Source organism: Triticum aestivum, chromosome 7A (genome assembly GCF_018294505.1).
Source record: "Triticum aestivum cultivar Chinese Spring chromosome 7A, IWGSC CS RefSeq v2.1, whole genome shotgun sequence".
NCBI lineage: Eukaryota > Viridiplantae > Streptophyta > Magnoliopsida > Poales > Poaceae > Triticum > Triticum aestivum.
This window is the reverse complement of record NC_057812.1, coordinates 387,324,994-387,336,946: the sequence shown is the minus strand read 5'-3', so window position 1 is coordinate 387,336,946 and position 11,953 is coordinate 387,324,994.

Sequence of the window (11,953 nt, the reverse complement as noted above, 5' to 3'; positions counted from 1 at the left end):
CTTCCAAAATCCATCAAATCTTTACCCCAAAACTTGAAAACTTCACAACACAAAACTCAACAGAAAATCTCATGAGCTCCGTTAGTGTAAGAAAACAAACCACCACTTTAAGGTACTCTAATGAACTCATTCTTTATTTATATTAGTGTTAAACCTACTGTATTCCAACTTCTCTATGGTTCATACCCCTGATACTAGCCATAGATTCATCAAAATAAGCAAACAACACACGAAAAACAGAATCTGTCAAAAACAGAACAGTCTGTAGCAATCTGGAGATTTCGAATACTTCTGTAACTCCAAAATTCTGGAAAATTAGGACGACCTAAATAATTTGTATATAGATCTACAGAAGATGGAATTGGTATTTTATCACTCTCTGTTAAAAAACGAAAATTATTCTGGTGAGCGCATACCTTCTGTTTTTATCAGCAAGATCAAACAACAGTCACCTAAGAAGATCCTAAAGGATTTACTTGGCACAAACACTAATTAAAACATAAAAAACACAATCATAACAGAGGATAGATGATTTATTTATTACTAAACAAGAACAAAAATAAAATTGGGTTGCCTCCCAACAAGTGCTATCGTTTAACACCCCTAGATAGGCATAAAAGCAAGAATAGATCTAAGTATTGTCATCTTCAGTATGCAATTCTTCAATTGAACACTTATAACCGTTAGGAGGTTCTTTATTTTTGCTAATTATCAAACTCCTAGGTAGCAAAAGGTTCCTTAATGATATCTAAAAAGTTTGGGTGAACACTTATTGATTGGAGATTTTAATTTTTCTTACTAGAAGATTCACCCTTATTTTTAGGAACATAGATAAATTTGGCAACTTTGGTAGGAGGAGGATTTGAGGTGTTTTTAACGACAGAGAAAGCGTACCCCAAGTTGGTAATAATATCTTCGAGTTTATCAATTCTAGTGGAATCTTGATATATCTTTTCATTGACTATTGGTTCCTTTTCCTTAAGATTTTTCAGAGTAACTCCTACCCTAGATCCATATTGCGTAATTTGGTTGTGGATCTTTTCATCCAAATTTTCAATTAACTCTACAGTGGCAATTTTATTTTCAATAATATCAAGCCTTTGCATCACATGTTCCAAAGTTAAAATAGTTCCATTGACCAAAAGAGGTGATGGGCCTAACAAATCTATCATAGAATTATAAGAATCAAAAGTATGGGTTCCCAAGAAATTCCCTCTGGTGATGGTGTCAAGAACATATCTATACCAAGGAGTGATGCCTACGTAAAAATTGCCACAACATTGCAAATTCTATACCAAGCATCTTTTAGGTTTTCTCCCTCCCTTTTTTCAAAATTAAGAACTTCATTATCGGGAGTGTTAAAAATGATAGGAGAACTGGCCATGAGGAAAAGAAACGATCGAACACACAAGCACACAAGAAGCGAGCGAAAAAGAGGCGAACGGAAAAGGGGCTAATAAAATGGCAAAGGTGAGGTGGGGGAGAGGAAAACGCGAGGCAAATGGCAAATAATGTAATGCGGCGGAGAAGAGTTTGTGATGGGTACTTGGTATGTCTTGACTTGAATGTAGATCTCCCCGACAACGGCACCAGAAATCCTTCTTGCTACCTCTTGAGCATGCGTTGGTTTTCCCTTGAAGAGGAAAGGGTGATGTAGCAAAGTAGCATAAGTATTTCCCTCAGTTTTAAGAACCAAGGTATCAATCCAGTAGGAGATTACACGCAAGTCGCCTAGTACCTGCACAAACAATCAAGAACCTTGCAACCAACGCGATAAAGGGGTTGTCAATCCCTTCACGGCCACTTGCAAAAGTGAGATCTGATAAAGATAATAAGATAAATATTTTTGGTATTTTTGTTGTATAAATTGAAAAGTAGTAAATGAGATGTGATAATAAAAAGATATGCAATATAATAAGGAAGAGACCTGGGGCCATAGGTTTCACTATTGGCTTCTCTCATGATAGCAAGTATTATAGTGGGTGAACAAATTAATGTCGAGCAATTGATAGAAAAGCACATAGTTATGAGAATATCTAGGCAATGATTATGAAATATAGGCATCACGTCCGTGTTAAGTAGACCGAAATGATTCTGCATCTACTACTATTACTCCACACATCGACCGCTATCTAGCATGCATCTAGAGTATTAAGTTCATAAGAACGGGGTAATGATTTAAGCAAGATGACATGATGTAGAGGGATAAACTCAAGCAATATGATATAAACCCCATATTTTTATCCTCGATGGAAACAATACAATACGTGCCTTGCCGCCCCTACTGTCACTGGGAAAGGACACCGCAAGATTGAACCCAAAGCTAAGTACTTCTCCCATTGCAAGAAAGATCAATCTAGTACGCCAAACTAAACCAATAATTCGAAGAGACTTGTAAACATATCAAATCATGCATATAAGAATTCAGAGAAGAACCAAATATTGTTCATAGATAAACTTGATCGTAAATCCACAATTCATCAGATCTCGGCAAACACACCAGAAAAGGATATTACATCAAATAGATCTCCAAGAACATCGAGGAGAACCTTGTATTGAGAACCAAAGAGAGAGAAGAAGCCATCTAGCTAATAACTATGGACCTGAAGGTCTATGGTAAACTACTCACACATCATTGGAGAGGCTGTGGTGTTGATGTAGAAGCCCTCCATGATTGATTCCCCCTCTGGCAGATCACCGGAAAAGGCCCCTGATGGGATCTCACGGGTACATAAGGTTGCGGCGGTGGAAAAGTGGTTTCGTGGCTCTCCTGGATGTTTTTAGGGTATAAGAGTATATATAGGCGAAAGAAGTACATCGGTGGAGCTACGAGGGGCCCATGAGGATGGGGGCGCGCCTACCCCCCTGGGGGCGCCCTCCTCCCTCGTGGCCGCCTCGTTGTGTATCTGACTTCCACTCCAAGTCTCCTGGATTGCGTTTGTTCCAAGAAAGATCCTCATGAAGGTTTTGTTCCATCTGGATTCCGTTTGATATTCCATCTCTGTGGAACACTGAAATAGGCAAAAAAACAGAAACTCGCACCGGGCCTCTGGTTAATAGGTTAGTCCCACAAATAATATAAAAGTGCATATTAAAGCCCATTAAACATCCAAAATAGATAATATAATAGCATGCAACAATCAAAAATTATAGATACATTGGAGACGTATCAGAGGGCGAGGCGCTACCATCACCGGCAGGCTGGTGAGGTACCTCTTGAGGTCTTGGAAGGCCACATTAGCCTCTGGAGTCCACTCGAACGGGCCCTTCTTTTTTATTAGCTTGAAGAATGGGATGGCGCGCTCGCCTAGCATGGAGATGAAGCGCCCCAGCGAGGTTACGCAGCCTGCCAGCTTCTGCATCTCTTTGAGGGTTTGTGGCGGGCTCATCCACTCTATCGCCTTGATCTTCTCCTGGTTGGCCTCGATCCCTCTGTGCGACACCAAGAAACCTAGCAGCTTGCCGGACGGGACGCCAAACACGCACTTCTCTAGGTTGAGCCACAAGTTCACCTTGCGCAGGCTGGCAAATGTTTCTTCCAGATCTTCGACGAGAGTTCTCACCTCCCGATATTTGACCACTCTGTCGTCGATGTAGGCCTCAGCGTTTCTCCCGAGCTGCTGGTCCAAGGTGATGGGCATCAATCGCTGGAAGGTCGCGCCGACATTGCACAGCCCGAACGGCATGCAGGCGTAGCAGTACACTCCGCATGGGGTCAGGAAAGCCGTATTCTTGACGTCCTGCACCACCATATTGATTTGGTGATAGCCAAAGAAGGCATCTAGGAAGCATAGAAAATCGCACTCGGCAGTGGAGTCGATGATCTGGTCGATGCGCGGAAGAGGGAAGGGGTCATGAGGGCAATGTTTACTGAGGCTCGTGAAATCGACGCACATGCACTCCTTCCCGCCCTTCTTGGGGCCGATAACAGGGTTCGCAAGCCATCCGGATGCCGCACCTCCCGAATAACGCCAGCCTCCTGCAGCTTGCGGGTCTCCTGAACGATGAACGATTGCTTCTATGGAGCTCGCCGCCATGTCTTCTGCTTTACGGGGCGCGCATTGGGGCACACCACAAGTGGTGCTTGATCACTCCGTGCGGAACGCCGACCAGGTCCGTCATGTCCCAAGCAAACACATCCTTGTTCGTATGGAGGAAGCCGACCAGTGCCTCTTCCTGGTCCCGATGGAAGCTAGCGCCAATGGTGAAGCTGGCGCCTGATCCCCCGCCGTCGTCGACCGGCACCTGCTTCATCTCGGCCCGATCTTGAGAGAACATTGGTTCTTCTTTGCCGGCGCCGCCTTCGGGATCTCCAGGGTGCCTCCCGCGCCTGGCCGCGTGGCCGCCGCGGCCTTGAAAACGAGCTTGAGGGCATGAGCGCATCCTTGGTGTCCCCCGCTGTGGTGAGGACACCACTGCTTCTCCGCATCTTCATGATGTTGTAGCCGGGGTGAGTCACCGCCGTGAACTTGGCGAGGGCCGGATATTCGATAATGGCATTCTACAGGAGGCCAATGCGGGCGATGTCGAAGTTGATGAGCTCGGTGCGGTAGTTGTCATGCGTGCCAAAGGTGACCGGAAGGAGGATCTACCCAGAGGGCAGGTGGAACCATCGATGACCCCCAAGAAGGGCTTGGTGGGGAGGAGCCGGTCGAAGGGCACGTGAAGTAGGCCGAAGGCCTCCACAGAGAGGACGTTAAGGCCTGTGCCACCGTCGATGAGGGTCCTGGTGACCGCTGCATTGCAGATGGTGGGGGTGCAAAGCATGGGAAGCGCGCCGGCGCCGACCGTGGTCTTGGGGTGGTCGCTAGCATCGAAGATGAGGTTGGCCTTGGGTGCTGCCCAGCCCGGAGGGGCCCCTCGCTGCGACTGGGCGGCCCCAGCTAGCGAAAGAACTTCTTGACATGGCGGTCTGAGGCTGGCACCTATGACCCACCGAGGATGGCTGCAACGGCGTGGGGCGCTAGCGCCGCGAAGTGCACGATGAATAGGTCACGCAACTCTTCCCAAGAGGCCACCAAGGACTCCAGCAGGTTGAGGACCCAGGCGCAAGGCACACCTGTAAGAGCCATAGGGAGCTGAGGGAGTCCTAGATTAGGGGGTGTCCGGATAGCCAGACTATACCTTCGGCCGGACTCCTGGACTATGAAGATACAAGATTGAAGACTTCGTCCCGTGTCCGGAAGGGACTTTCCTTGGTGTGGAAGGCAAGCTTGGCGATACGGATATGTAGATCTCCTACCATTGTAACCGACTCTGTGTAACCCTAGCACTCTCCGGTGTCTATATAAACCGGAGGGTTTTAGTCCATAGGACACAATAACATACAATCATACCATAGGCTAGCTTCTAGGGTTTAGCCTCCTTGATCTCGTGGTAGATCTACTCTTGTACTACCCATATCATCAATATTAATCAAGCAGGACGTAGGGTTTTACCTCCATCAAGAGGGCCCGAACCTGGGTAAAACATCGTGTCCCATGCCTCCTGTTACCATCCGCCTAGACGCACAGTTCGGGACCCCCTGGTTTTGACACCGACATTGGTACTTTCATTGAGAGTTCCTCTATGTTGTCACTTTTAGGCCCGATGGCTTCTCCGATCATCAACAGCGATGCGATCCAGGGTGAGACTTTTCTCCCCGGACAGATCTTCGTATTCGGCGGCTTTGCACTGTAGGCCAATTCGCTTGGTCATCTGGAGCAGATCGAAAGCTACACCCCTGGCCATCAGGTCGGATTTGGAAGTTTGAGCTACACGGCCGACCTCCGCGGAGACTTGATCTTCGACGGATTCGAGCCACAGCCGAGCGCGCCGCACTGTCACGATGGGCATGATCTAGCTCTGCCGCCGAACAGTGCCCTGGAGGCCGCACCCGCATCAGCTCCGACCCTTAATTCGGGGCCAACTGCGCCAATCGAGGATGGGTGGTCGGACACCGCCTCGGGGGCTGCAATCTCTACGGCGATCGAGCCGAACACCAGCCCTATTCTCTGCGAAGCACGTGACTCCAAGGAGCCGGACTCCTCTCCTGACTCCGAGCCCTCCGCGCCCCTACCGATCGAACCCGATTGGGCGCCGATCATGGAGTTCACCGCCGCGGACATCTTTCAACACTCGCCCTTCGGCAACATTCTGAATTCACTCAGGTCTCTCTCTTTGTCAGGAGAGTCCTGGCCAGACTATGACCGGCAGGATTGGGATGTGGACGACGAAGAAATTCAATGCCCACCCACCACCCACTTCGTAGCCACTGTCGATAATTTAACCGACGTGCTCGACTTCGTCTCCGAAGATATCGATGGTATGGACGACGATGTAGGAGATGAACATGAACCAACGCCTATAAGGCACTGGATAGCCACCTCATCTCATGATGTAACAATGGTGGATACACCCAAAGGAAGCAACAACGAGGAACACATGGATGCAACGAGGGATCGGTCACTCGAAAAGCAATCAAAGCGGCGACATAAGCGCCGCTCCAAGCCCCGCCTCGACAGAGACATCAGCCATACAGACCCAGCCATAGAGCAGGACGAGCCGGCGGACGACGAACATGCCTTCGAGCAACCGTCCAAACAGGGCAACTTGGATAAACAAACCGAACACCCCGTCCCCGGTGAAAACAACAGTCCGGACGACCGTACGCCGGATAGGCTCATGGAGCAGAAGAACCTCCACAAAAGGCTCGTCGCCACTGCGCGTAGCCTGAAAAAGCAGAAGCGGAAGCTCAAAACTGCGTAAGATGCACTCAGAATCAGATGGAGCAAAGTACGCAACACCGCACACAAATATGGCGGCAGTCGCCGCACAAAAAGCTATCCAAAGCGAAAGCTACTGCCTGAATTTGACGAGGAGGCCTTAGAGCCCCCGCGGTCAAAAAATAGGAAAGCCACCCGGTCGGAGAGACGACCGCATGGCCAGCATGGAGCGGCAAGCAGCGCCGCACACAAGCCGGCACGCGATCCACCAAAGGATCCACATCAAAAAGATGGCCCAGCCAGATCTATCTACGGGCCAAGAAAGCAAGCTCTAGTAAGCAATGCAACACAACAAATATCCGAACATCACGGCACACCCAAATACAGGGGTGCCGCACACCCCCTATGTTTCACCGATGAGGTGCTGGACCATGAATTTCCAGCGGGATTCAAGCCCCTAAACTTAGAGACGTACGACGGAACAACAGACTCTGGGGTCTGGATCGAGGATTATATCCTCCACATACACATGGCCAGAGGAGATGACCTCCACGCCATAAAATACTTACCCCTCAAGCTTAAAGGGCCAGCGGGACATTGGCTCAAAAGCCTTCCCGAAAACACCATTGGAAGTTGGGAAGAGCTTGAGGATGCTTTCCGGGCAAATTTTCAAGGGACCTATGTCCGCCCTCCGGATGCAGACAATCTCAGTCACATAACTCAACAGCCCGGAGAGTCAACCCGGAAATTCTGGAACAGATTTCTTACTAAAAAGAATCAGATAGTCGACTGTCTGGACGCCGAAGCCCTAGCAGCTTTTAAGCATAACGTTCGAGACGAATGGCTCGCCAGACACCTCGGCCAAGAAAAGCCAAGAACAATGGCCGCATTAACAAGCCTCATGACCCGCTTTTGCGCAGGAGAGGACAGCTGGTTGGCAAGATGTAGCACTAGTGACTCAAGTACATCCGAAGTTAGGGATGGAAACGGAAAACCCCGATGCAGCAAGGACCAGCGCCGGAATAAGGGAAACAGCCCAAAGAGCACGGCGGTCAATGCCGGATTCAAAAGCTCGCGGCAGAATCAGAGAAAGCCGCCCCTCAAGGATAACAGGGACGAGCTATCCAACTTAAACAAAATCTTGGACAAGATATGTCAAATACACAGTACTCCCGGGAAGCCTGTGAACCATACCCACAGAGATTGTTGCGTTTTCAAGCAATCCGGAAAACTCAACGCCGAACACAAGGGGCTCGACACACCAAGTGAGGACGACGACGAACCCCACAAGTAGAGCACCAGGAAACAAAAGGATTTCCCACAAGAAGTCAAAACAGTAAACTTACTTCACGTGACGAACAGAATGGCGCCAACAGAGATACGCGCCATACGGCCTATCCCAAAGGAGTCTCGCCAATGGTTGTTAAAACTGATCACCTTCGACCATTAGGATTACTCTAGAAGTATCCGAAACGCAGGCTGGACTACCTTGGTATTAGATCCAATAATCGGCGGACTCCACTTTACAAATGTCCTGATGGACGGCGGCAGTGGTCTAAACCTGTTATACCAGGACACAATCCGCAACATGGGGATAGACCCAACAAAAATTTGCCATAGCAAAACCTCCTTTCAAGGGGTAACGCGAGGCCCGGATGCCCGTTGCATGGGTTCTCTCCGGCTAGAAGTTATGTTCGGCTCCCCCGATAACTTCCGTCACGAACAGCTAACTCTCCACATCACCCCATTCTCAAGTAGCTATCAAGCACTGCTGGGACGCGAAGCTTTCGCCCGATTTAACGCAATACCGCATTATTCATCTCTTACGCTTAAGATGCCCGGTCCACGAGGCATCATCTCATTAAAGGGAAAAATTGAGTGTTCCTCACGCGCGGACGACAGTGCGGCTGCCTAATAAAGCGGCTTTACCAGCCAAAGCACCTAAACAAGTCGTTAAGACCACGGACACGGCTAGATGAGTCCGGCATAAACATACAATTGATAAAGGCTTAATAGCCATATACCCCTGTACTAGGGGCTCCACGCATATAAAACAAGAGACAATAAAGCTCAATTTTACCCATTTCGATTTATACTTTGTTTATTTAGTATAACTTATGTTCGGCACGATCTTTCTTCAACTAAGTTCCTCTCTTTTACAGATGAACACCGTGCTACGCCCGTCCAGGATACGGCACAATGGAGACACATGCGCAGACGTGCAGCAGCGACCCGTTCCAAGGATTCTTTTCAGATTAAGACCCTGCGTAAACCTTTTTTACTGTCTCTTGTTGATACACATCCCCTGGTTTCTTGGTATTACCAAGGAGGAGGCTGGCGTTTTGGCATGTGGCCACGTTAGAGTTTTGCGCGTACCTGGACACTAGGGGCTTATTACTAAGGGCGTTATCCCGCCCGCCCTCATAAAGACCAAATACCTTAGGGAGTGTTCGGCGTCGCGAGTTTGGCCTTATATGCATCAGCTCCGAATCATGTCTTTGGTCAAATGTTGGGTTTGCCTGGCTCCTGTGTTTTGCTACCTTACGTTCCGCTCTATCGGCTAAGGCGGCACCAGGAGAACTACTGCGATTGTGCCCCGGTTCGGCCAGGCGAGCACCTCAGTAGAGAAAGCCGAAAACTAACTGTCATGATATAGCGTGAGACTGGTCAACCACTCGATGACTTACCGGAATCTTTAGGATTCCTCCGCATTAACGAAGGGCCGCTTCCCGGCCAGGCACATACGCGCCCCGAGTTCGGGCGAGCGCAGGCGCCACAAGGGGCTATATAAGTAGCCTCACTGTCAAACTCCTATGGCTAAGTGAAAGTGATAAAGCATCATAGTCCGATGGCCTAGTTCGCTGCGCTATCACCTCCTTTGTAGGACCAAGACGTTGGATCAAGTGTGAGAATGCGCCTTCTGCGAACACCCCCGCATTATGTGCGTGGGGGCTGAAGCCGACGACTGCCATCTTTCAGATTATATATACATATATGTTAAACGGCCGCACAGGAGGTATTATAATACTTGCAGGCACAAGTATAAAAAGCTTCTACAATTTATCAAAATATTGTTTTCAATAATATATGCTACTCGAATATAGTATCCTTCGAGCACTGCGTCTCTATTAAATGAGCGCCTTGTAGAACTTCCTGAAAATAGTGCTTGGCAGGTACTCGACTTCCATCCGAGTCTGGGGATGCAACAGCGGTGGCCTCCATTTCCGCCCAGTATGTCTTGACACGGGCAAGAGCCATCCACGCACCCTCTATGCACCCTGACCTCTTCATCGCATTGATATGCGGCGCCGCACCAAGGAACTGCTGCACCAAGTTGAAATAACTTTTCGACTCTGGCCTCTCTGGCCACAGATGACTCATGACATACTTCATGGCGAGTCCGGACAACCTATTTAGCTCGGCCCATTCGGCCAAACGATCGGCTAATGACAGTGGATGCTCTGGATTGTGGAACTGCGACCAAAAGAGCTTTTCCACTTCGCGATCTTCTTGATCTCGGAAGTGTTCGGCCGCATCTGCGGCACTCGCTGCCAAATCCAGATAGGTGTCCGGCGTACTCGACATCCGGTTTAACGGAGCATGTTTAGGATCATAGAACTTCATCCGCAGCATAAAGGGCTTTCCAGCCGTGATCTCTCCGGCCGGACGCAGCTCCTCCTTCATAGCTCTCATCGCAGAGCGAGCATCATTGGCATCGGCAACGGCCTTCTCTAGGTCGGTCTGTTCCGCCTGATCTTCTTTTTCAAGAAGCTTGCAATGGTCAGCAGCGCTCTTCAGCTTCACAGCCATCTCGGCCATTTCCTTCTTGCTTCGGCAGTGAGTAGCCTGTTCGGCTTTCAGCTCTTTAATTGCCTTTCTGGCAGCCGCATCACTTTTTTTGGCTTGCTCCTTGGCTCGGGCAAGTTCTGCCTGAAGATTCTCCATGGTAGCAGCACCATCTGCATCAAGCACACACATTGTAAGATACTGGCATAAAGCTCCTCTTACCAGGTGCCGCCGGAGTAATTACATACCTTGTGCCTTGTCAAGCCGCTTGTTGACAAGCGCGATGTCGGCATCTGCCACGTCTAGTTGCCGCTTTAGCTCGGCAAATTGAAGTGTCCAGCTGGCCACCTGACACTTCACCACCTACGTATGAAGGCGGCATATTAGACCTGGGTTTATGATCCTCTGCGTGCCTTCACTTTTGACAACGCACAGAGTCTCAGGGGCTACTATCTACACAGGGTGCATCTTATTTATGCGCAACTGTCCAAAAAGGGTACATTATTTCACGTACCTCAAAACCTATCAGTAAACTCCTGACGGCCTCGTGCAATCCACTCTCCACGGATGGAATCCTCTCAATCACCGTACCCATCAATGCACGGTGCTCCTCTGAGATAGATGCTCGCCCTAGTAGATCCTTCAGCTCCTCCGACCGTGCACCAGACGGTGCCGGACTCATCCGATGGCCCTTTTTGAAGGTCGAACGTGGAGGGCTTTGGGGGGCCATATGACTACCTTCCGGCCCTACCGGATTCAGAGAAAACCCCCGCGACGATACCTTAGGGTCACCCGCCTCGCAAGGCGGTATGGCAGGGGGAGGCGTTCCGCTCTCCATCATCTCCGGAAGAAGATCCCCCGAAGACGAGCTCTGCTGAGAAGGGCTAAGGTCCGAGCTACAAGGTAAATTTTCGATTACTTTTCTGAGATATAAAGCAAGGATTTCTCTCATTTCCTAAAAATAAAACTCCTCTATACTTACGGCTCGGTGGAGGGCTGATCCCCTTGAGGCATAATTTGGCCGAAGTATCCCCCAGCACAGGACCCTCTGGCGAAGATTTCTTCCCCCGCTTTGAGGCCATTGTCTCCAGGTCTTCAGAGGCGGTCCTCTTCTTCCCCTGAGGAGAGGAATTTTTGATTCCTCCCTTCCAAACAGCCTCCTTCGAGGAGGCCATAGCTTCCTTGTCCCCTCCCTCGCTTTCCTGCGAAGGCACAACCTCCAACATCCTGACTAGCACGGGATCCGACGTGATCTCGGGGAGGGGGGCGGACACCTGATTAGCTTTGCTTTCGCAGTCCACTCATTTTTGAAGGACAACTCTTTTAGGGGCAATTTTATGATAAATATACGGATAGCAAGTCCGGTCACAAGGCTACTTACTTGAGTATCCGGGCGATTGCAGCTCAAGCCTGCGTCCTCGGTCAAGTCCGGACACATTGCTTGTGATCTGAAGAACAATTTG